Source organism: Pinus tabuliformis, chromosome 3_1 (assembly GCF_031772625.1).
Source record: "Pinus tabuliformis cultivar Carrire ecotype Pingquan chromosome 3_1, CPIR1, whole genome shotgun sequence".
In the NCBI taxonomy this organism is placed as follows: domain Eukaryota; kingdom Viridiplantae; phylum Streptophyta; class Pinopsida; order Pinales; family Pinaceae; genus Pinus; species Pinus tabuliformis.
In genome coordinates, this window is record NC_142301.1 from 854,474,521 (window position 1) to 854,500,273 (window position 25,753).

Genomic DNA, 25,753 nt, shown 5'->3' on the forward strand with positions numbered 1-25,753 from the left:
GAGAGAGAGAGAGACTTGAGGGAATTTCTTCCTTAGAGAATTCCTAGCCAAGGAATTTGAGTTCTCATTTTTTGAGCAACAACAAGGGGTAAGAGATCTACTGACTCCGACAGGGAGTGCGTAGGCTAGCCTAGTAGCAACTCAGAGGAGGGAGGAGGTCATTCAAAATTTTCGATTGGTAGAGATGGCAACCAGTAGATTGAGAGATCAGGTTTGTTTGGATGGTGCATCCAACTATGTGATCTAGAAGGCAAGGATGTCATGCCTTCTGGATGAACATTTTCTCAAGATCTACGTCGACAGTGTGGTAGTTGAGCTCGCGGATCCAGCTCCGCTCAAAAAGTACAAAGGAGAGATGGTGAAGGCCAAGCGAATTATCCTCGACGGAGTGAAGGATCATGTAGTATGTCACATCTCAGGAAAACACACTGCTAAGGAGATGTGGGATTCCTTATCCTTGCTATATCAAGGATCTTCTGAGCAACGAAAGATGTACTTGGAGCAGAAGATGAGATCCACACAGATGCAAAAGGGGGAATGCATTGATCAGTTCCTTGCAAAGCTTTAGGAGACTCGTGACGAGTTGGTAGTTGTGGGGTCAACACCTCAACCTAACTAGATGGTGAGGATAGCTCTAAATTCAAGATAGATAGACTAATTATATATATAGAGGTCAATATATATAGATAGATTAGTTATGGGATAAGACCAAAATCTACAAAAATAGCATGAAAAACAACTGCTTTGAGATTGAGATGCATTGAGATCCAGCTCTCTTCCCTGTTGGGGAACTGATCCCTCCCCTTTCCTGTTCAAATCCAATCTTTCTGCCACCTTCCGACAATTTCCCAACATGGAATGTGGATGGTACAGTCCTGGTTCATGATCATCCTGGATTAAAGAAAGGCCATTAGACTGTACAAGCATGGCCATTCTCTCATCCACTAATGCTCTAGTTGCAGCACGCCTTTCAACAGTAGTGGGATTTATGAGCTCTTCCTCTTCTTCTTGTTCCTCCTATTTTATAGGCAGAGGCATAAATGCCTAACTCTCGCAGCTTGGTAGGGGATTCTCTCCATTGCTCTTATGGAAAAGTTTTCTCCACCTTTTCTTCTCAATTCAATTCTCTGATTCATTCAAACTCTACTCCATGTTGTGGCCTGCAAACTGATTTTGAGAGAAACGATCTCCATGTTAGGGCTTGACCTCTAGGTCCCCATGATCTTGTCTATGCATGTCCATCAATGGAGTCATTTTCACTGGAGAGTAATTTGGCTTCACGCTCTTTGTAGGAAGCTTGGAGGCCAAATCTGCAACCTTGGCTCTTGTGCCTTAAAGGCATGCTGATGCCGATGCTTATGATGCCAATGTCTGTTGTGCTTTCTCTAATATGGTCTACAAATATTTACCTACACCTCTATTCTCCACTACAAGTGCATTTGAACCTACATTGACATTTACAAAAGATAGATTCCATTCAGTCATCAGGTAACTGAAACAGGGGAGGGATATTATGTTCATTGATTTTCATAATTTCAGAAAATAATTGTCATACCTCTAACTGGTCATGGAATCTTCTCTGAACTTCTATCTGAACTTCTATCTACATTGCTCTGTAAACATAATGATAATCAGAAAATCAGTTCAAAACCAAAGGGCTTATTTGAGTTTCTAGCCAAGTTTGCTTCTGCTGATTTTTTATTACTTACTCCTTATTATTTGGTGTGATGCTGCTATCCTAGGCCATCTTGATTAGGAAGTTTCCACCATCAAAACTTCCTCCTGAAAAAGATTGCAATAATAAGCAGAAATCTCCTAGAATGTGAAGGGTGGCAGTGGGGTTGAGGGTGGAAGGTGTCATCTTAGGTAGGGTCATGGTGCCACTACAGGGAATGGCTTGTAGAATTGGGCTTCCCCATTCCCTAGTGGGGTGGAAGCATTCTCTATGGGGCCCTGATCCATGAAGGTTTTTAGATGCTTGACCAATGACCAAGGAGGAACCAAGGAAAGGAAGTGAGGTTTCTGACCACTAAAGTGAGATAGATAGATTCAGACAAGTCCTTACAAATGTCCCAGGGAGCTTGTATAAATGCAGGGTAATATAATTTTCTATGTAGAGGTACTTCAAAAGGTTATTTTTTGAGCTGAAAATCTCAACCATTCCTATTATTATTGGAGGGTGAAAGGTGAGGGTAGGAGGTAAAATTCTTTAATTTGAGGATGGGGATGGGATGAAGCTGTCTTATTTGAGAAAATGGATAGTTGAAGTTGTGTAACTTGCAACAATGATAAATGGAAGCATCTTGTGACTACCATAAAATTTTTCAATGATTTTAAATTTCCAATTTAGAAATCTACTAACCATCATTACTTCTATCGACACTGACTTCTCTGTGGCACTGCTTACCAAGTCTATATTTCTGCAATAATCAATCAACACATGAGACAATGTCAGGTTTCTAAAATAGGTTGGTCGTTCTTAGTGTTTGAAATATTATTATACCATTGAAGCAAGATTATGTAAATAATTCTCAGGACCAGTGAATAAAGATTGCTCATATAATTCTCAGGAATTAATCTTGCCATTGCAACGCCCAAGAGTGAAACAAAAACTTGAAAACTTTTACAACAGGAACCTCAATTTAGAATTCAAAGCTCCTCATTTAGAATTCCAAGCTTCTCAAGGTTCAAGAGCTTCTGGAGGCAACTTGATATTAGACTTCGTTTCCCAATGTTCCTTGTCTAGTCCTGTAACAACATTATTTTCCTGAAATCTTTATCATTAATATATGGACGTAAACAATATCACAAGTTATAGTAGGAAACAGTTGGAGATTAGAGTTCCTTCCCAAGCCTAGGTGAAAAATCATGTCAAAATTCAAGCACATCCATGGCTTTGAAGTATGTTTGAAAGTTCCTAGTATATAACCAAAAAAAAATGTAATGCCCTTAAGCTTCAGAACTAACACTGGCAATGGTTACCCTATTGAATTGAATTTTAATAAATTCAATACTAAAATGGTAAAACCATTAGTGTATTTTATTGACAGTAAAGTTTATCACAAAATAAAGGTTTATTTTACTTGAGAAGCATAATATTGCAGTTAAGCATGAAAAAATGTGTGTATCCATAATTTAAATTAATGGAATTGACTCTGAAAAACCAATACATTTATCATAATAGGAATCCATGTGTACAGGTGTACTTTCCACAATTATTGTGAAATCGATGTAAACCAAGAAAGAAGACTCAATGACCAAACTATGTTCTACTTCCGAAATTGTTGACCCATCTCAAAAGAATGGTGAGTAAGAATGTATCCCATTACTACATCTTAATTTAAAATTCTAAAACTCGCTAGCCAGGCTTAAAAATTCTGAACTATAGATCCTATACCAGAACCAAAGGGAGACAAAATTTTTTGCTTCTCCTCGCAAGCTATATAACCAAAGAAAAATGGTAAACCCAATAGCCTAATCAAAAGCCTTCTCCAAATCATCCACTTCACTAGAAGAGTACTTATTTTTATTCTCTTAAGAGGATGAAACTTCAGTGGAACCCATAGATGTTAGAGGCTTGGAAGATGGTTGGGATACATTAGTTGACGAAGTCTCTCTTGCATTATATATCTCAAGAGCTCCATATGGATTTCTTCTTGTCAAAATAGGATTTCTATGGAATTGCCAAACTGGCCTCGATACTTCAACACTTGACCAATCCTCCATCCACACACTTTTGCTCATTTTTAAATTTTTTTCCATGCATTAGCCTTCATTGTTGTCCCATTTTTGTTGCCCAAGAATTGCACTTGGGTAATCCACCATTATGAGGAACTACACTAGCACCTCGATATACAAAAGCATGATCCACATGTATAAGAGCAGTTGCAACCCTCACAAGATCTGTAAACATGGATAATGCATTCTTGTCATTCATCTATACAAGTTCACACTCACCTCCAAATCTCAAAATCAGGGAACTCACTTCTGCTTCTCTTGGTAAACAAAACAATGCAAGGACGAGCCTGGGATACATATCTATAACTAAATTGAAATGTGGAGCTTACAACATCCCTATGGTAGGAAGTGACCCTTTGGGCATTAATCTATGTACAGGGGTCTTGACTTCTGTGTAACATGTATGACCAGAAAGCATTTTGGTTCCCATCCAGCTGAAAATATTGAGAGGTTCCATCTTTCTGCAAGATGTCTCAACATATCCCTTTGTCCTTTGGCATAGGACCAAAAACATGCACATGAATGCTGCTTGAGCTGGCTTTTGCTTTCCCCAAAACCAAAGTATCTAAACCTTTCCTCAACAGCTGAAACCCATTGTGGTTATCTCCTGATCAAATCAGCCAGAAATTCTGAAATCTATTCATTCACCCCTAGCAGATCAACTGTTATGCAAATGCCAAAAGCGTATGCCAGAATCTTCTTCTTCTCCAACTTTAGACATTCTTCATCACATGCAAGCTTTATCTGGCCTAGAGGCACTCTATTTGAATTCGACTGTACCGACTGAACAGGAGCAGGCAATTTGTGAAGAACAGAGGCATCAAATACAACATCAACTCTAGTATTGTTGCCTCCAGCATCACACGGGACCTTTGCAGTAAATCGACCACATGAACAAGTAATACTCACTAGAAATTCACATCTAGTATCAGGGCATGGAAGAGATGGGTGACATAAAGTAGTACAAGTATGCCTGCAATCTCTTCGAGGAGCTCCAAAAGGTTGCCCACATGAGATTCTACCTACTGATGATGAATTTTCCTTGGAAACTAAGTCACATGGAGGTAGATGGAATGTCCTAGTACACGCATGCATTCCACATTGCCATGGTTTCCCACGGAGCTTATTGCATCTAATGTCCAAAGAACCACATGGCACATTTTTCAGAGCTACATGACCCCCCACACATTCTTTTGCAACAGGAATAGTACAAGGAGGGCAATCCCTGAAATGACAATCATGAGTCGCAAGATGACCACATGTCTGAGGAATGGAGCAGGGATATGAGCACGAAGGAATGGGTGTTCCACAAGGGACTGGAGGAGGAATTGAGTTCTTCACACATGCACAGGAAAGATCAGTGAAAATATTTTCAAGGTAGGGTGGACAGTGGCCACTATGGCAAAGTTATTGGCAAAAATGCTACCCACATTGCAACTTTTTCCCACAGGGAATTTTACATAAATGTGGATCCTAGTCACCTGAATGAGTAATTGAACCCCCTCAATTTACAATAGGGCAACATCTTTCACTGCATCTATGTCTACCACAATTTTTCTTTGGTCCACAATGCTTTTCACATGTGAATTCATCATTCTTCTCCATGAATACGATGGTCTTCTAGCAAGGGATCGTCTTAGATGATGATCCACATCAAAAAAATTTATTAACATAAACCAAACAAGGAGGATATTTCCCCTGGTAACATGTATTTATACACAAATGTTTTCCATGGGGAAGAAGCTTCTCACATACCTCTGAGCAAGTTGGTATGTTATCCATACAACTCTTCCTCTGAATTTGCAGTTGAGTTTTACCACAGGGGCAATATTTGACCTTCCTAGGTGATAGTTCACACTCTCCACATTCTCCAGGATGACATATCTTGTTGCACTTATGATTCTGAGAGGAGATCATTTCATGCATGGGTTCTTACATGCAAATACACCAATTTTCATCAAGTACATAATACTGGAAATTGGTAGAGAGCCACTATTGCTTGATGATACTGGCTGGCCAATTTACCATGACCACCATGGGCTACACCTAATGTCTCAATAATATTCTGGACATCCACTTTGACACCATTAATGTCGACACTTGTTAGATACGAGGGGAGATCGTCATAAAATTCAAATGCAATTTTGGGATGGACTAATCCCAATCCATTTCATTTTATGCATTCTAATGTCTCGTTTGGTTGGTGATGAAGAATCCCATGAGGCTCAATAGAGAATGACAATTTTGAATTATAATGCGTCATTCCAGAAACATCAAGCTTCACTCCTCCCTAGTAACCAGTGATATCATGCCAAAACTAAATGTACCTGGAATAATACAAATTTAATATAAATTCAGAACAAAGTAGCATGCCAAATCAACTATGGAGGTAAGTTGTCTACATATACAAATGATAGTTTAAATATATCGACTATTCACTAAACAAAGAATGTAGCTTATGAATTCATGAGGCAAGTGCTAGAATGCAGGGTTTGCAGCATATAGATAAATAAGGAGTATAATTGAGTAATTCCTAATGGACAACTAAGGTAGCTTACTTTAAATTTGGGTCTTATTTTCTTTTGTAACAATGTGTCTGAGGCCCAAAGAAGTATCCTCTTGTCTCTGACCAGTCTTACCATATTTTTGAAACTTATAATTCTCTTTTATATGTGTCAGTCGATTTGCAAAACCGAATTATAAGCCCATAGAATGTTTAGAGTTCCACTAGAAAATTGAGAATCAAAATGAAATTATCTTCAGATTATAAGAACTTTGAGAATAAAAAAAAAATTATCTTCATATTGCTAGAAGATTGAGAATCAAAAGGAAATTATCTTCAGATTTCAAAGAGAGATGAATTATTGTCTTAAATGTCATATTTGAAGAAAAAAGAAGGTCAAACCTACTTTGATGTATTTCCAACTGGAGGAGGCTTTGCATTAGGGTCCATTTCAACATATTTCCAGCCATCATCAAGAAGCAGAAACTTTGGAGGGGTGCCCCCTTTCTCTAGACTGTTAAAGAAATACAAAAAAATCACAAACATTTGGAACTATACCCTTAGGATAAGGTCACAGTGTAACTACATCTCGACAAGAGTTGATATACGATTATAGAACATAAAAGGGGGGTGGGAAAAATAATATACATTTCTAAACCTTGTTTTACACCCTCAACTCTGACATCTGTGTAAAATGCGTCCCATGTACACCACCCAAACCAATTGACTTATCAGGTAGTTGCAAGAAAAATATTCAAATCATAAGACTACAGAGAACCAACGAGAACTTATAATGACTTAGTAAAACAATACACAGATATGTGTCATTGTCAATTAAAATTCAAGGCGAGCTAAAATTTTAGCACACAAAACAAATTCAAACACCATTGGAAAGAACCAAGCTTCAGTTCCATGAGAAATTATTGTCTTTCTTTCATGATGGGCAAAGGTTTTAGAATGCCTCTCAACAACCCTGCGCTATCAATAATTGATGTTAATCATATAACATTGATTCTGAAATATGAGAAGTTCCAAAAGAGAGGAAATTAAATAAGAAATGTTTTAGAATGCCTCTCAACAACCCTGCGCTATCAATAATTGATGTTAATCATATAACAAGGATACTGAAATCTGAAAAGTTCCAAAAGAGATGAAATTAAATAAGAAAGTTGAAGCATGGAAAGGTTCTCACTTGTTCTCACTTTAATGCACTAATAATCGCTTCATATGGATCTGTTCCAGCACCAACAAAACCTGAATAAACTCCTTGAGTTGTCTCAACAGCAGAATCTCCTGGAATGCCAAATACGAAGTAAATTCAAGAGAATCAAAATGCCTATTTTACTCCAAGGAATTGACAAATTGAGTTATATTAAGAATTTTATACCATTCATAATCCCTGCAATTCTTAACGCTTTCTAGACATATTTCAAGCTCATTGTTTTCATTTCCTTGAAAAACTGCTCTGAAATATCCTTTTAACAGTGGTAATAAAACAATATAGGTTTTTGGCTCTCCAATGCCATCACCCACACCAGTGCTTAGAGGTGAACCTTCACTACCCTCAACTAGCAAAAATTGAGTCTCAAATGGGACATCTCTCCCCTAGTAGCCCATCCTCTATGTCATCCACCAAAATTTGAAGCAGAACAAAGACATAAAACAAATGCCTCTACAAACATACATATAAAATCATCCATCATAACCTGTAGAAAATAATTGTGATTAGAATAACCAAAAAAGTCCCCAAAAAGTGCACTTCTTGCAGCTATCAAAATGCATTGTAAACGTCCTGCACATTGAAGTTGACATTTTCTGAATACAAGACACTAGTAATAAGGATTTCATACACTAAGTATGCACTTTCAATAAATTAATGAAACCCAGTCTTGACAATAAAGAAAACATCCAAATTGAAGACAAAAATATCCTAATATAGTAGTCTCCTACATGAGATTTTATTGCATTATTAAGCATGTAATCTTCAGTATGTCCTTCAAAATTCTCATAAATTATTAAAACTGAGTCCTCATCAAAACATATCAAAAGTTCAAAACCAAAAAACAAGAGATCCAAATATCATTTTGGTGTTTATTATCATACATGAACATTTAGTTTCTTCAAAAATTAATGAGACCCATTCTTGACCAAATCATGTTGCAACTAAAAACACATAAAATGATAGATTCCAATACCCAACATTCTACTACTTTAGGTTTTACATAAGTAGATAATGTAAACTATCAGACTACTGAAAAAAAAAATAACAGTCAAGATAACCTTCAAATTAGGCTTCTAAATACAAGATCAAGTTCCCGAAAAAAAGTGTAAAACACAAAAGCAAATTCAGTTAGGCTTCTGAATACAAGATCAAATACTCCCAAAACAAAGGTGTAAAACACAAAGGAAAATGCAGTTATGCTTCTGAATACAAGATCATGTTCCCCCAAAAAGGTGTAAAACACAAAAGCAAATGCAACATTTTGTTGCTCAAGATTGTACAGAACCTAAATACATTTTGTTGTAACAGAAACAACTAGTAAAATGAATCAGATCGTTACCCCAGAGAAAGCCACATCTAAAAATTTAACAACACAAACAACCTTCAAATTAAGCTTGATTTCGAACCCCTAATCTTCAAAAACAAAAATTTTCCATGAACAATTTCGTTGCATGGAATAACCGTTCTACGAATTGTAGAATCTTGAATTTTCTAGTCCCAATAAAACACCAAATATAGCCTACAAAACTGCAAATTACACTACTGAAAAGAAGATAAAACTCCCAACCCCAAAAAAACCCATAAAAACTGCAAAACAATATATTTCAGTAGCCTCAACGGGAAAAAGGCATCAAAAACATCCTAGAAAATAGGCTACTCAAAAGAAGATCAAGCTCCCTTGAAAACCAAATGAAAAGTGGCATGAATCACTAAGACATTTATGGGCACAAACAACCAATAAAAAACTTACAATAACAATTATAAAAAAAATTGTAAGGAGAAACTCAATCAAAATCAGTGCCCATGATAAAATCAATAATACTCAAACCAAAAAGTAAAACAACGTGACGACTATCTCACTTAGCAGATAATCAAACTATTGTAGCGGCTACATCCACCCTCCAAACTTTTGCCTTTGCTTCATTTTGGAGCCTCCCTACCAACCATCCTCAGTAGCATGTCTTGCCTTGTCAAGTACACAAGCTTCAGTGATTTTCTAGTAGACTGCCACCCTATGCATGATGGCATGTTGTACCCCCCTCACAGGTTGTTTCTCCAGACTTGCTCCAGCTGCAGGCTTAGCGTCTCCCTCAAGAAATTGCGTAGTTATGGAGGGGAACCAGCCTTCCCTCCAGAAATTGTGCAATTATGTTTGGCAGCCTGGTGGGCTCCAGAATTGCGCAAATCTGCCTGTCAAGCTTCACTCAGAAAATTGCGCAATTCTGGGCAGTAGTCAGCTGCTCAGCCCAGAAATTGCGCAATTCTGGGTAGTAGTCAGCTTCTCAACCCAGAAATTGCGCAATTCTAGGCAGTAGTCACTGCTCAGCCCAGAAATTGCACAATCCTTCTGGGAAATCAGCCCACCTCCTTCCAAGAAATGCGCAAATTTCCCCCCCAGCTGAGCAGGTTTTTGCATGTGCCATTAAGTTGATCGGTTCCACCCGAGACCGAGAAAACTTGACTTGCATGCATGGGCTACTTTTTCTCGGAATAGCAAAAAGCAACATGCAAAAAGCATCCCTAGATTTTAGGGAGCTATTTTTAGCAGCTGAAGGTTACATGCAAAGATCGTTTTAGAATCTTTCCTCCAAGTGTCACCTTTTCCTAGATTTGTGGCATGCGCGTCATGAGCCTCAAACTTATTTATTCGATGTTTCAGAGCTCATTTCTTCACATTGATATTGGAGCTCTGAAATCCCACAACACATCCAAGAGTCTTCGACACATAAAACTTAGCTATTTCCGGGTAAGTCGTCCTAATTTCTCTTTTGCATCATTTCTGTCGCTTTTTGTGTTTTGGCTTGTGTAAGTGTTGTTTGCTTGATTTCTGTGAATGCTTGTTGTCGTTTACATGCATACTAACTTGTACTAGCACCATTTCAATTTTTGTTAGCATCTCACTGTTGTTGCAAGCATGAAACTATTTTGCACAAATAGTCACTGATTTGGCGGCTCGCTTCACCCACATACATGTTTCATTTTCTGAATATTTCATTCACTGTTTGCATGCACGATCATTCACTCATGCTTACACTCAGTATCACCATGCATTCACATTCACATTTGCTTTCAGTTTCCCGTCAGCGAGTCTGGGCAGCCTTGGCCCGGACTTTGCCTCACCAAGACAACATTGCGCAATCCTGAGAGGGAAGGCTCTATCCTCCCCTCAGAAAATGTGCATTTCTGCCCAATAATTGTCCTTCAGTCTCACATTGCGCAATTATGCGGGACAGTGACTGTTGGCCCAAAAAATTGCACAATGCAGTCACTGGGCCTGCAACCATTGCCAGCTGAAATTGTGCATTGCGTAGTTCCAGCAGCTAGCAGGCCAGCCTAGATTGGGCATGCTCAATTCCAACAGCCAACGAACCTCCCCAGACAGCCCATACTGCCTTTTGCGCAGTTCTAGAAGCCAGTCTCCGTGACTCCCAAGAAAAATTGTGCAATCCTTGCCAGTCAATCCCCAGGTATGTTGCATGTCGTTCCTCAATTTGCTTTGGTTTTAGCTGACAAATTTCTTTCCATGCATGTCGCTTTGTCTCCAGATCTAGCAGGTGTTCGTCCGCCTCTTAGCAATTCAGGATCAATGTCCTCCACGAGAGCAGAATCAAAGGACATTAACGGAAGTGCAACTGGAGCAGCAGTTGAGCGAGTGTCTGCGAGTCTGTCGATGTATGAAAACACCAAGTTGATTGTAGACAAGGACATCAAGCTGAAATGGCAAGAGGTCAATGATGCATTTGCAGGCACATCTGGGGAAGACCTCGAAGACCGCCAAGTCTATGTGAACAACCACAAGTTCGACTTACACCGGATTGCATGTAAGTATCACGAGCTCCCGTGCGCGGACATGATACATTGGATCTTCTCGCACACTGATCTCGAGACGATGACATTGAGTAGTGTCAGCAGGACAAAGATTGCTACCTTCAAAGCACAGGATTATGATGAGACGTCTCAGATGTCGAAGCATGTGATCACCATGGAGATACCTTTCAGCTTACCCAGCAGCAATGCCAACTCCAAAGATATCTTGAATTACTGGGTAAAGGAGCCGGCTAAATTCAGGATGACACCCAACTAGGTCTACAAGACGAAGATACTGCAGAAGGCGTATCAATACTTGGTCATATTTGCATGTCGTCTATATGGCCAAGAAATCACGAAAACCTTCCCACAGAGTTGGGTGATCACGTTGGACCAACTGACCAGAGAAGGCAAAGCATGCAACTGGTCCAACATGTTGGCTCACCAGTTGAAGGAACAGGTAACAAGGGCTCAACAGCTGCCCAAAGGTATGCAAGCATAAATCTACATGTCTGCCTACATCTTGGATGCAATCTGTGCCCGTCAGGAGTTCCCGGGCTTGAAGTGGGCATGGACACTGGCGGAGACCTCTGTGAACACTTATTGTAAGATGTTGTCCGAATGCAGCTTCAGAGGAGTTATCACACAACTGTCTGATCATTTTGTCACCCCAGTTTACAAGATGATATTCGAACAGGATCCACCCTGCATGTCGAAGGCAGCAATGGAGGCACTAATCGACATAGCTAATTGGTATGCCTCACTATCTAGCACCTTCATACGGATGTACAGCGTGGAGAAGCCTCTGCATGTTCTACCGAAGTTTTCCTTGGACAAACTCGTTATGCAAGAAGTAGCATATCACATCTTGGCCGGGTTATCAGCTAGGCTGCACCGAAAGAAGAAGGCACCTTGGCCCGCTTTTCTGTTGCATATTAGGTTTTTACGAGATTCAAACTTTCAAATATGTGGATGTCTAAGCAAAAAAATGAAGAAATATCCATTCGACACTAAAAGTTACAATCCATATGACCCGCATTGTCTTGTGAAAGACCACTACACGAGAGTACAACTTAACTGGATCCACGGGGCATGTCATTGGGCGGAGGAAGACCCATGGAGATATTATTACAACTCCTCTAGACTCAATGAATCGGTCAGCCTCGTTGTGGAATGGATAGCGAAACAACATGAAGCAGCACCCCAGAGAGCACCAGAAGCAGCAGCAGCAAAGGTAACCATACTAGTGCGTGACAAGGAACTTGCAGCATGGAGGAGGAGCAACGCTGCAAGTTCCGAGAAGACCCACTTGTGCAAAAAGCAGCTTTGGAAATCAACGCAAAGAGGCAACAACGCGACAAGAGAAATGTGAAAAGGCAGAGAGAGAAATAAAGAATGGAGGAAACAGAGAAGGAGTTGCATGAGTTGAAGGAGCAACTTTGGAAGGAACGGGAGTTGCGCAGACAGGAGAAGGTAGCGCCGCAGGAACAGGTATAATAGGGGGCACAATTTGTGTAGACAGATGAAACTGTGCTTGTATAGATAGTAGACTCATTAGAACAGTTGGCATCAGGCAGACAGGGTGAACCATCGCAGGAGCAGGACTTCGCTCAGGAGATAGAGCAAGCACTTGAATAGATGGATACATATATGGAGCAACAGGAGTCAGAGCAAGACATCGACCTCATGCCTCACCACCAAGAGGTTGACCCACCAGCTTCACTGTGTCCAGAAGAGGAGCAAGTCCCAAGCGACCAAGGAGACACTAAAATCCTTGGAGACAATCTGGAGGAGGAGATGCACAACATCTCATTCGACGAGTCTCAACATAGAGTTGTGCAATCTCGTAGAGTGTCAACTCTAAATGATCATACATCTCCTGCACAGTTTGAGGAACGAGTGATCGTTTATGATGTGTGCAAACATCCAGCAGCATTGGTCGATGCTACCAGAGCATATGCCAAAGCCACTAGCTCGAGTGTTCACTTCTTGATAGCTGAGAACGAGCGAATGGCTAAGGAGCTACAGACGACCAAGCAGGGAGGAGAATTGGTTACAGCATCCGCTCGAGCAAATTGAAGAAGGCAATACTGGATGAAGTATTGTCCCTTGACACAGTCATGCGGGCGTTGTATTCCAAGTTTGGTACCGTGCATAAGGCAGTCATCCATCTCAATGGATGGCAGCAGCGATGTGCTAGAAGAGCACGTATCCTGTCGAACATGCATGTTGTTGTTGATTACATGCAAACATGGACGATGAGATACAAGGGAGCCCCACTTCACTTGCCTAAGATGATGAAACCCAAAGCATTCGAGCTAAAGGCACACATCCGAAGTCAGATCCGGAACTATGAAGATATATCGTAACTCATCACTAGTCTACAGGCTTCCCATGCACGTGTATTCAAGAGTATGGATATTGTTGTGCGTGCACATGCAATCCCATCTACTAGGACAGTCACCTAGGCGAAGACAAAGGAACAGGTCCGACTAGAGCTTGATTCATACTTTGACGAGTTGATGCGCATAGCCACCAACCCAAACTTGTCAATCAGTGCAGACACCATGCACAAGTATGTTGTTGGTTCAATCGCACTCAAGACAAGGATGCACATTCTATCAGACAAGTTTGACAGAGGAGATCGAGCAGTGTACCTAGATGCTATGGAGGCAAGAGTTCGTTTCTAGAAATATCTCACCTTATAGTACACGGACACCATCACGGATTACTGAGCTTGGCATCAGTTTTGGTACTATCGACCACCGTGAGGATGTCGAAGAGTTGGTCTTCCAACAGTTTTCTGAGTCATAGTGATGCCTTGCATGGCTTGCTCAATCCATTTTGTCTCACATGGGTACATGTGCATTGTAATGTAACGTCTTGACAAGTATAATTTCAAGTGTCGATAGTTGGATGTAAAAATCATAGAGTAGATGAAGAGTCATGAGGGTAGATGAACTGTCATAAAGGGGAATCTCAAGGGCCACCCCACCCTTTGCTATATATAGTATCTCATAACTCATTGTATAAGCTTTTGGTCAGCCAAGCTTCCGATAAGACTATCTTAGAGAGAGCTTGGACAGTATTGCAACGAGCCTTGGGTTCTCCACTATGCAGAGCTATTATATCTCTTTGGAGTAGGCAGTTGTGGCTGTAACGTTCCGTTGTCGAAACTGGTGTTTGGACATGGATGTATTGTATCACTGGAACTTACACTTCTTAATATAACAAAGCCAACACATTTGATGCATATGTTGTATTGTATTTTAGCTATCTTGAGTACTCTAAATGATATATGTATTTGTTTGCTTATGCATGCACATGTAGCTATTTCTGTATATATATGTATGAACTTTTCTGAAATGTGTTTTTGGTTTAACCATCACTTTGGATTGCTAGCTTATTTTCCTTCCATGTTGTGATGCATCTTTGCTTGTGCGTTACATTCTTAATTCCATGCTATCACAAGTTTCCAAGGGGCACACTCACCTCACCCTCCATGTGTTAGAACCACTCATGCACCTTCATTGACTTACTACATATGTCACACCTCTGCTACCAACAGGGACATCTTACTTGCCTCTATGCAAAACCGCAGTCAAGGCATTACCGTACGACCCACTGCTAGGACTCCTACACCAAACAATCTGAGGTCTAATTGGGATTTCTTACCAGGGAGATCCCATGACATGTTGGTGGGTCCAGCACCGTCAACACAAACCTTCAACATTTATGCACACAAACAACCAATCAAAAACTTGTAATAACAATTATAAAAAGATTGCGAGGAGAAGCTCCATAAAAATCAAAAACCCTGATAAAATCAATCAACTAAAAACCTCAAACTAAAAAGAAAAACAACTTGATGACTATCACAATCAATAGATAATCAAACCTTCACCCACCTCTCACAAGAAAAACAAAGCGAAAAAGAAAATGGAACAAGAAAATAGAACCAAGAAAAGCATTAGAATTCTGAATGGAAATCAAATAGACAATATCTCTTTAAGTGTTGGGGATTTCCCATTCTCATTAGTCACAACAAAAAATTGTTGCATGCAGAGTTAAGCATTACCAAGGATGTTTGATCATTGTAGATTCCTTATGAGGAGGTGAGAGCAAACCAACCGACACATAGTGAAAATATGAGTGCTCGATTCACATATACCTATTAGAATTTCAATTTTCGCCTACCCAATTCTCACAACTACCAAGAATTACCAATAATAAATTTTATGAAAGTTATAAAGAATAATAAACCACAAGAATGACAATAAAAGCAGGCACAAATTATATTGAAACCCTTGCGAAGAAGGTTGTATCAAAATGAAAACTCAAAAACTAAAATGAATCAGATAAAAGACATAATAGCTAATATGCACTCTCTTCACGATAGGCAAAGGCAGCATCAGACCTACCTGAACAACTTCCAAAATCCTTTTGATCAAGAAGATTCAAAGAGTGCCTTACCTCCATCATTCAGGCTATAATCATTGAAAATTCATAAGTGATCAATATGAACTGTTTTCTAGGGTGATAATGTGGATCCTAGTAAACAATGGATAGGATTTGAACCATGATCTGTCTGCCTACTTGAAATAAAAAATCAGTCCACAACCCCTCCCCCAATATTACCTCCCAAATCACAAAATACAAATAAAGAAAGCATTATGCTCATTGGCATTGAAAACAAACCCAACATCAAAAGGTTGAGCACCCCATGAGCCGATAAAAAAACAGACAAAAGATACAGTATCAAATTCACAAAAATAGAGGGAATCCCAACCCAAAATAAAATAAAAATATCATACCATTGCTGAGAAATGTATATCAAACCCAAAAAATAAATACACATACATATTAAAATAAAAAATGCCAAATCCTGAAGGCAATATTTGCAAAACTCACTCGAGCTTCCCAATAGGAAAAATATGATGACCCTTGCTCTAATCCGACATGGCTCCCAAAAATGCACCGTTAACCATTCCCACCCCTGATGTAGGGGTCAAGGTGATATTCCCATGAATGTTGGACAAAACACATTGCCCCAACACCATCAACTTCCCGTCCATGATAGAAATACCAGGAGTCACAGTCATTTTCATAGCTCTCAGAGTTCTCTCTGCATGTAAATTTATATGTTTCTGTGAGATATAACAATGAAATTCTCATGCAATTATAGACACCCCTTCAATGAAGTATTAGGTGTGAATTGCAGAGAAAATACACCCCCTTCCTACTAAAGGAATTTTATTGCTGAGAGGACCTGCAGAGCATAACACAACAATGCAGATGAATTTGATTGAATATAGGGGTGAGGTTTATATGGATTTCTTGTATGGTCTCCTTGGTGTTGCTCTGCTATGATATATTGTCTATAAACCAAAGTCTCTTGCTTGAAAACAAGTCACAACCTGTGTAAAACTCACAAATGCGCTTCTTTTCTCTAATATATTGTCTATAAACCAAAGTCTCTTAACTATCATAGTTACAGTAATAGCTTTCATATAAGAGCCTGGATAACTCGTTACCATTACTTCTGTATTACTAATATTATGGAGATCATACCTTATACTATAACATGTACGTTAATTAGGTGATTATCATTGTCCAATATTACAGAGCTTAGGGTTATACTGGTAATGATAAGGTCAATAAGCTTACAACTAGTTATGGAATTACAATACCTTTCATATTAGTGGGGAGGTTTTCACGTGAGAAGGGTCCTTACGAGCGTTCAAGCGTTCAAGCAGACAGGGACACAAGTAGTGGGTGGAAATAGTTTCTGCTTGGGATAAATAAAATAAACACTGCTCACTTAGGGGTAATACTTTACTATCCAGCTTTCATGCCTGTGAAGCAGAAAAGGGTGAACCAACCAATCTTTTCGAAGCCAACTTGAAATTGATCAAAGCCAGCTAGAATCTATTTCAGTGGCTTCTAAACAACACATCCATACTTACCCGATGCAGATGGATCTACTCATACCGGCTATGGTCCTGCTACGTATGCATTTGTCTCCCGTTACGACTCAGTTCCTGTTACGTATCAATACCTTTCCTTCCTTTTTGCTGATGGCCTCTATTTTCTTCCTTTAGAGAGGTTGTGAGGAGACCTGCTTTATCTTTCACCATCCTTTAATTGCAACAACCCACTTTCCTTCCTTTGCTTCTATGCATTATTAATGGAAGCTAGCTTGAAATGGTGGAGAAAAAGGTTTATCAGAAGAATTCTGGTCGGTAGCTGTGTACTCTGTCCGGGAAGGTACTCCCCAGGGTAAGAATCGGGACATATAAATGGCCAAAATAAGGTCCCTAGTCGTTCAAAGTAGTGCTCCACCCTTCTAGCTAGTTCAAGGCCTACCCTTATCAGTTTCTCTAGAGTCCATGGCATGTCCCAGGGTAAGAATCAGGACATATAAATGGCCAAAATAGGGCCCCTGGCCGTTCAAAGTAGTGCTCTACCCTTCTAGCTGGTTCAGGACCTGACTTTATCAGTTTCTCCATAGTTTGTCCAGGAAGGGAATCTACCCCCTCATATTTGGTCATTGTTCTTTGACCGGTCTCTCGAAAGAAGTTGTTGTTTTCCTGTGTTTACTGCTTGGAAGAAGTCGTTGCTTTCTTGTGTTTACTGCATGTGTAAGTTTCCTGTGTTTGAGGGAAGAGAATTCAAGAGATTTTGTTCTTTCTGGAAAACGAGTCACGACCTACACAAATAGACACTGAGTCTCTTGCTTGAAAACCAGTCACGACTTGCACCAATGAGACTGTATAATTTAGATAGGAGAATCCTCAAATTCAACCCTACCCTTGATTTGCAAACTAGTAAATTGGGGTGATTGGAACCAAATCCAACCTCCATCCCAAGAAATCGGGCAATTGCAAGCAAATCCAACCTTTCAAATCAGGCGAATGGGGCTTTCCATTGTTTATCTGCTTTTTTGGGGGGCTAAAATATAATAAATACTTTTTTTTTTAAATAAATTTTGGGCTAACTATAGAAAATGGGTGTAATATAAAAATTCGCCCCTCCAAAGTATAAAACCTCTTAAATTTCACCCTTGGGCTAAGATTTGCCCCTAGAATTTTCTATGATCCTGGGCAGAGAAAGATTGTCGGATTGGGAGGGAATGTTAGCCGTTTTTTAGTAGGAATAGATGAGGAGAGACTTAGTCAAGTGAAAACTTGACAGTAGTAGTGGGACGAAACCCAAGCAGGAGGATGAGAATGCAGCCCTCACATTTAAGGGGCAGCTGGAGCAGTGGAAGAAGAAGAAAGAAATTTTGAAGATGAAGTGCTTTCGATGTGGTGAACTTGGTCACTACGCTACATAATGTCCTCTCAAGAAGAAGGACAAGGACGAGAAGCATGATCTAAAGGCTACATTCGCATGGATCGAGGAGGAGTTTTCCTTATCGCCAAGAGGTGGGGTGATATATAACTGTAGTTCGAAAGAACTGCAGATGGGCAGGATCTTTGAGGAGTCCAACTCTTGGATCAATCTTGCTACGGGAGCCCAAATCAGTGGTAGTAGGATGGACCAATTTCAGTTGGTGCAGAGTGTCGGGGTGACATTTGTAGTGGCTAGAAGTGCCAAAGACTGAGTAGCACAGAAGTAGTCTAGTTGGCAGCAGTGCAGTTAGCATAGAGCAGAGATCAGCAACAGCACAGAAACTTCAGAGGGTCAGTGTAGAGACTAGCAGTAGTCAGAACTCCAACAACAGATGCATCATGTTGAACACCAGTTTAATAATTTTGGATTCTTTTTTGTTGTTGATGTAGTAGCAACAACAATTGGAGAAGATTGCAGTGCAGATACAGTGTTGGTAGTGGGAGTGCCAGCAGCAGTATGAAAGCATAATTTGAGAGGGAGTTGCAGTACATATGCAAAATTTGTGCAGTAGTTGGTGGGCAGCGATGTCAGACATCAACAACGCAGAGGGAGATTTTATAGAGCAGGGTGATGTTTCAGCAGGTTGTATTATTATAGCACATTTCTCACTAAGAGGGAGCGTTGATTTCTGGTAGCATCGAATGTGCTCTTAGCCTCAAAATTTACAAGGAGGCTAGTACACATGTACTCCACAATATCCATAAATCGTTTTGGGAAATTCCACCAAGAGACAGTTTTATTAAAATAATTAATTATTTTTAATGGGTGCCTAAATCTAAACTTAGGAAATTAAAATAATTAAAGGGTATTATTCTAACTGTGGGTGAAACTTCTAGAAGAAGACGAGGATCAAGCCAAAATGATCTCAGCCATTGATTATGATTTAATTTGGGTCGTTCGTTCTCAACAAAAGTATTATAAGAGGAGGCTTGAGGGGCATTTGGAAGACACATCGAGTAGAGATAAGAAGATCAAATTTATGAAGCACAACGGTTGTTGGGAAGAGAATTCGAAGTGATCTTTTGCAGTGAGAGGCAGAGATAGTACTCGGAGGTAATTTTTTCCTGGGACGGAGAGTACAAGGCAGAGAAGGCAGAACGACGTCCATAGAGGCTGATGTTGGGCCATGTAGAGCTAATGCAGTGGCAACGCAAAGCATGAAGCGAGATCGAATTCTCGCTGAGGAAATCAAGTTTCAGAAGCCAAGAGCAAGGGTGTGAGATCGGGAGGCTGAGAGCTAAAGTTTCCAACCAGTAGAGGGTGAGAAGGAAGCGCAGTGCATTCCCCAACAGAGGTGACGCAGAGACTGTGTGGGGTTAACGCAATTCTACACGAAGGCTGACACAGAAGGGATGCGAAGGCTCATTTTCAGTGAGATCAAACCCTAATATTCCAATGACAAGGTGAGATCATCTCACTATTTTGTTTTGTCCAGTTTCTCTTTGTATCGGATAGCCAGTTGGGCATCCAACGAATTTTCCTCAAAATTACTACTGCATAATAATAAAATTCTTAGCTGCTACACTGATTTTCCCACACTGGGTTTTTCCAGGGACATTTGTAAAAAAATAATTGTGTAGATGTGTGTGATGTTCTTTTCTCTCCTGTGTTGTATTTAGTTTCCGTAGTTTTATTTTGGTGTAGGCTACAATGTATGTATTTAAGTGTTTTCCGTAGAAAACTGCAAGTAACTTGTTCAATTAATTTAACAAGTAGGTGAAATATAATCAGTTTGCTGCAGTAGGAATCGAGTAACTGAATTTTCACAAAAACTACTACATCTATTGTATCGACAAAGATTTGATTGCACTTATTTGACTTGCTTATATATATATGGTGCATTTTTTTGATCATGTTTATGTATTTAATTTATATGTTGATGTTGATGTGTATATTGTTATGTCATGTTAGATATGTTCATTTAATGTACTTGTAGATATATGTGTATGTGATAGCAATTATTTGACAATAGATTTATATTAATTTTAGGATGTGTGTTGTGATGATGTTAGATTACAATGTTTGTGTTTTGTTAGATGTGATCACAATCATGATCTATGGTTAAATTATTATATTTGTGTGCTAGCTAATGATGTTTATATGTGCTATAGGTGTATAATTAAATGATGGTAGTGAATTCAATTAGATGTTGTTTATGTTTGTTAGAAGGTTATCATCATAATGTTTATTTTTAGGAAATCATATCTATTATAGATTATATATTGGTGAACTTATATCAAACTTGTATATATGAAATTACATGCAAAACGACTTACTTTAAAAAGATGCAAAGATATTTTTATAAATTACAAAGTTTAATATGGTTGAAACTATGATTGTAAAATTATGATAAATATTTTTTCTATTGCTTAAATAGTTCGTTGATATTCGATCTAAATTAATTAGTAAAATATTTCAATACTCACAAGGAAGAAATAATTAAAGGTAAAATAATTTAGTTAGTTCTAAATAAAACGAAAATGTATAACTCATTCAATTTTTAATATAAAATATTATTAATAATAAATTATTCAAAATACAATTTAACTAATTTAATATTGGTTTATAAAATTCAATCTATGGTTAAATTTTAAAAACTTAAGTCATCTTTTTTATAACCATCCTATATCCATCTTAACTCTAGATCTACCAAGCCGAGAGAGAGATCAAATATCTTGAGATGCAAACATCTTTTAGAGTGAAAATGGATTTAATCCCTCTAGGTGTTTGGTAGATCCAGAGTTAAAATGGATCTAAGCTGGTATAATATATATGTAACTAACATTGAAATATTTTATTTATAATTCACGTTCTCCACATTAAAATGTTAAATTATGTCCCCTCATATTTTTTTCCTCTATGTATACATTAAATTATTTCTATTATTAATATTTTATAAAATATTACATATCAAATCCATATTAAACGTTGAAAAATTTCAATTATCCCTCATACATTGAATTAGAAAGCAACTATTAATGGAATAAGAATTCTCTCAATCTTTCTCACTAAAGTGAAAATATAAGAAATTTTTCAATTTAAATTACTTTATTTTTCTCTATATAAAATATCTATAAAATTGTGTTATTTAATATGGACATTGAAATATTTTACTTATGGTTCACAGTAACATGATTTTTGCTATATATATATATATATATATATATATATAGAATGAATTACACATCATGTAATTTCAATAATATTATTTCTTGTCATATTAAAAAATTACATTTCTTCCTTGTAGTAAAAAGTAAATTATATTTTTTTACTTGTTACATTTCTTTGTCATAATAAAAGCTATTTTCTTTTTTTTACTTTTTGTTACTTTATATCTCTATATAAAATTATATAAGATTAAGGTGTAAATTGAAGTATTGTAATTATGGCTGACATTAATTTCTTTTGTTATTACTATTTTTAATTTGTTAATTTAAATTATTATTTTACTATTTTTAAATGTAACGTTACATGACAACATCTCTTCCATACTAAGTTGTAGAGCACCTATTGGCGCAATTAATTTATATTTAATATAACTTAAAAAATTATATTTTTATAAATTTTAATTTATTACTAAAGCCCTGAGATTTTCAAGCAATTATTTAATGTTTTTAGCAACACTCACCAATTTAAATTAGAAATCTCTCTCTCTACAGATCATGATCAAGAAATGTAAAATAAGGCTTGTGAAATTACTTGCAGTTGGAGATTTGCTTTATTTGAAGTTCACCCTTAAAGAGGCAAATGAACTTTTTTTCTAGCAATAAACATATAACCTTTCGGTGTTATAATAGTTATTTATTTGCTATTGTAGTGGTTTAAATTTAATTATTTTTAATAATAAATATGAATTAAATAATACAAAATTGATACTATATTAGATTTAAACTTTTGACAAATAATATATCTCATTATTTCTTAATGAACAACTCAAAAACTATTATTTTTTCCGCATACTTATCACGAGATAGTCACTAAAATTCATGTTTTCACATTTCCCCTAGCTAATATTACATCATGTTCACAATTATAAAGACATGTCTACTTTAAATAATTTAGTTATAAATACATAAAATTAGATACTTATTTTACATAATCTAAATAGGAAACAAAAATACATCACCAAGTCTATTTGAAATTAAAACAAATGCCTCTGAATAACGATCACAAAAGCGATGCTCTGGATATGTTCGGCACGCACCAAAGCTATTATATTTACCAAACACACTCCAAAAATAATATTTAAAAATATAGCTATATCTTGGTGCGTTCAATTCTATGAACGTTTTGTACTGTTCCGCAAAGGATATACATGCGCAACAGTGCGTAAATGCGATGCACTGTTACGAAAATTTAAATTTGTGAACCAATAGTGGTGCATCATACGTATGTGCACACCATTGTCAGTGCGATTGTTTTTTATAGTGCACCGAAGGTTGTGCATGACTGTGTTTTTGGTGAACCGATGATTTGTTTTTTTTGTTTTTTAATTGAAAGTTATGTTTCCATATTAATAAATAAATTTTTCATTTAATAAAAAAGAATTTGTATGCTATGTATGACGCTGATGTATTTTATGTGTCAATCATGTAGCAGGAGCATGAGCAGGAGCAAATGGTGGACCCATACAATATGGTCCAACCATGGGAGGCCAGAGAGAGGGAGAACACCTAATTGTTGTTCTATAATACACACTCCAGTTGTCTTACCTCAATCTCAGAGGTCCCTGCTACAAACCAGCATGGCGCCATGGATTTCAAAAATGGAAATGTGAAAAATTTATACTTTCTTAAACATTGTCAGTTCAAATGGTAAAATAGGAGTGAAGTTAGAAGGAAGTGGTATGGAGAAAATATATCATTTTAGGGTTTCATGGGTCTTATCAGTCACACATCAAACACTGTGAAAACTTACTAGTGAGCCTTTCACGCCACAAATGTCTCTTATTGATTTTGAACTAAACAAGAAGAAAAAACATGTGAACTGATTAATAAAACAATAAGTATCTAAATCAAGGCTAGATCTTCAATGTTACTTCTAAATTCACTATTTTGTTTTCATTTTCCTATTTGAGAAGGGTTGACCTTGAATCCTTATTATCATAGATATTGTACACCATTGAAAATACTTAGTTTTAAATGTAAAAATGTTTCCACTGCAAAAAAAAATGTGTAAAAACATTTGTGAATCTTACCAATCATAATAAAAATCGCCAACAAGATGAATAAAAAAAAAAATGTAATTAGTGAAATAAAGAAATAACACAAGTACATATCACTCTCCATTGGCATCACCCTCGTTATCTTCCTCGCTTGGCATGATAACACCGTTGTTTTCAAAAATATGATTTGATCTAGGGTTGTGTCTTAATACGAACCTCCAACCCCTATCCAACACATCTGGGTAAAAAAACATCTGGTTGCAATGTTTTGGGAAAACATAAGGCTCGCTAACTTCATGCCACATCTTTATAGAGTTGATAGATATCAACACACTATTGTAGTCTTCTTTTACATTATTCTGATCAAAGGTGTCCCACCACTTGCACCTAAAAATAACACATTGGAATGAAGAGAAATCCACTTGAATGATCTATTGTATCTTTCCAACGTAACCTAATGTCCCCTGCATTAGGTTTTGATTGTGGTGGCTAGCATGACTATATTGGTCGAACTTGACTTCAACTCTACATCATTTTGTCATGCATCCATCATCAACATCCTCTATATGAAAATAATGTCCAGATTCCCTCATAAATGGGAAAAAATGCACCTACAAAAAGTGAAAAAAACACAGTGTCATGTACTATCTAATAAGCCGAACATATATATATATATATATATGTTACAATTAAAAGGTGCAGTATGAAGTTAGAATTGTACAAAAAGATATTACAATTACTGAGTTGTTGCACCCAATCCCTATGTTTAGCACATCCTCTTTAGCACGTGGGTAACAACCAGATGCACCATACTTCTTTCTGACTTGATCAACAACCCAACTGTTAGGGCATGTCATTGGCATATTTTCTTTTAAATCATTAGGATAAGACACAACTTCTAGCATTCAACCATTTGAATTCTTTCCTATCACTGTCCCATTTCCCCCTCTTCTCTTCATACAATGTGAGACACGGTTGTGTCGCTTCCATATTGTAAAGAATGAATTTGTTGATGGCTTCAATTTCTAAATTCGCTAAAGAAATGAATGAATATGCATTAATATGAATTTTAGTGTGAATAGTTATTGTGTATTAATTTGACAAATGATAAGCCTGCACTTACTCTTTATCATGCGCCTCTTTCCATTCGTATCGAGAAGCTCTCCTTTTTTGTCTTCCTCCCTTTCATCATCCCAAATCGCCGCACCTGATGTATTGTCGATCTGCTTGATGTACTCACTGGCATAATAGAAAGACTCATACAATCTATACCCCTCTGTCATAGAGCCCTTGAGTTATGCTCTTTGCAAACATAACCTTTCAATTTCCTCATGTACCTCTTTAAGAAGAACATCCAATGACAAGAAACGACCCCAACTAATTCAACCTCATCTACCAAGTGAATTAGAAGATGACTCTGCAAGTCCATGAAACTCATCGACAACTAATGCCACCGTGGAATGCTAGCCATATGAATCTCCTTTGATGTGATCTAATGTAAAAATGCATATAATTTAGATATGGCACATCATAGGCCTTGGGGGAAGTCATGGTTCACACATGCAAGCACGAGCAGAGGATAATGACATTGCACAGTAAATAATATATTATACAAATATTAATTATAAAATATCCCATTACATAAAAATAAACAAACAATAAAATCATGTTTTTGACATACGTACTCTTAGAAGGTTAAAATGGTCATGTGATTTCAACCTCAAAAAATGGTCTTCCATAGTGAAGCAACACCGTAGTGAAAACAAATATAAATAAGACACCTTCACACTCATTATAACTTCCTTTTCCAAAGAAAGATCATATTTCTTTAAAATCCATGAGACATCACCTTATTTGAAAGACCGAGAGGGACTAATCTCTCCTCTAGTTTCTTGTCTTGGCTAATGTTTATTTTTAATTTTTG

General features: G+C 37.6%; 1 pseudogene; it reads right to left on the bottom strand.

Annotated features, from left to right (window-relative positions):
* Positions 1-25,753, bottom strand: part of LOC149190249 (uncharacterized) — an 82,851-nt pseudogene that overhangs the window by 11,769 nt on the left and 45,329 nt on the right.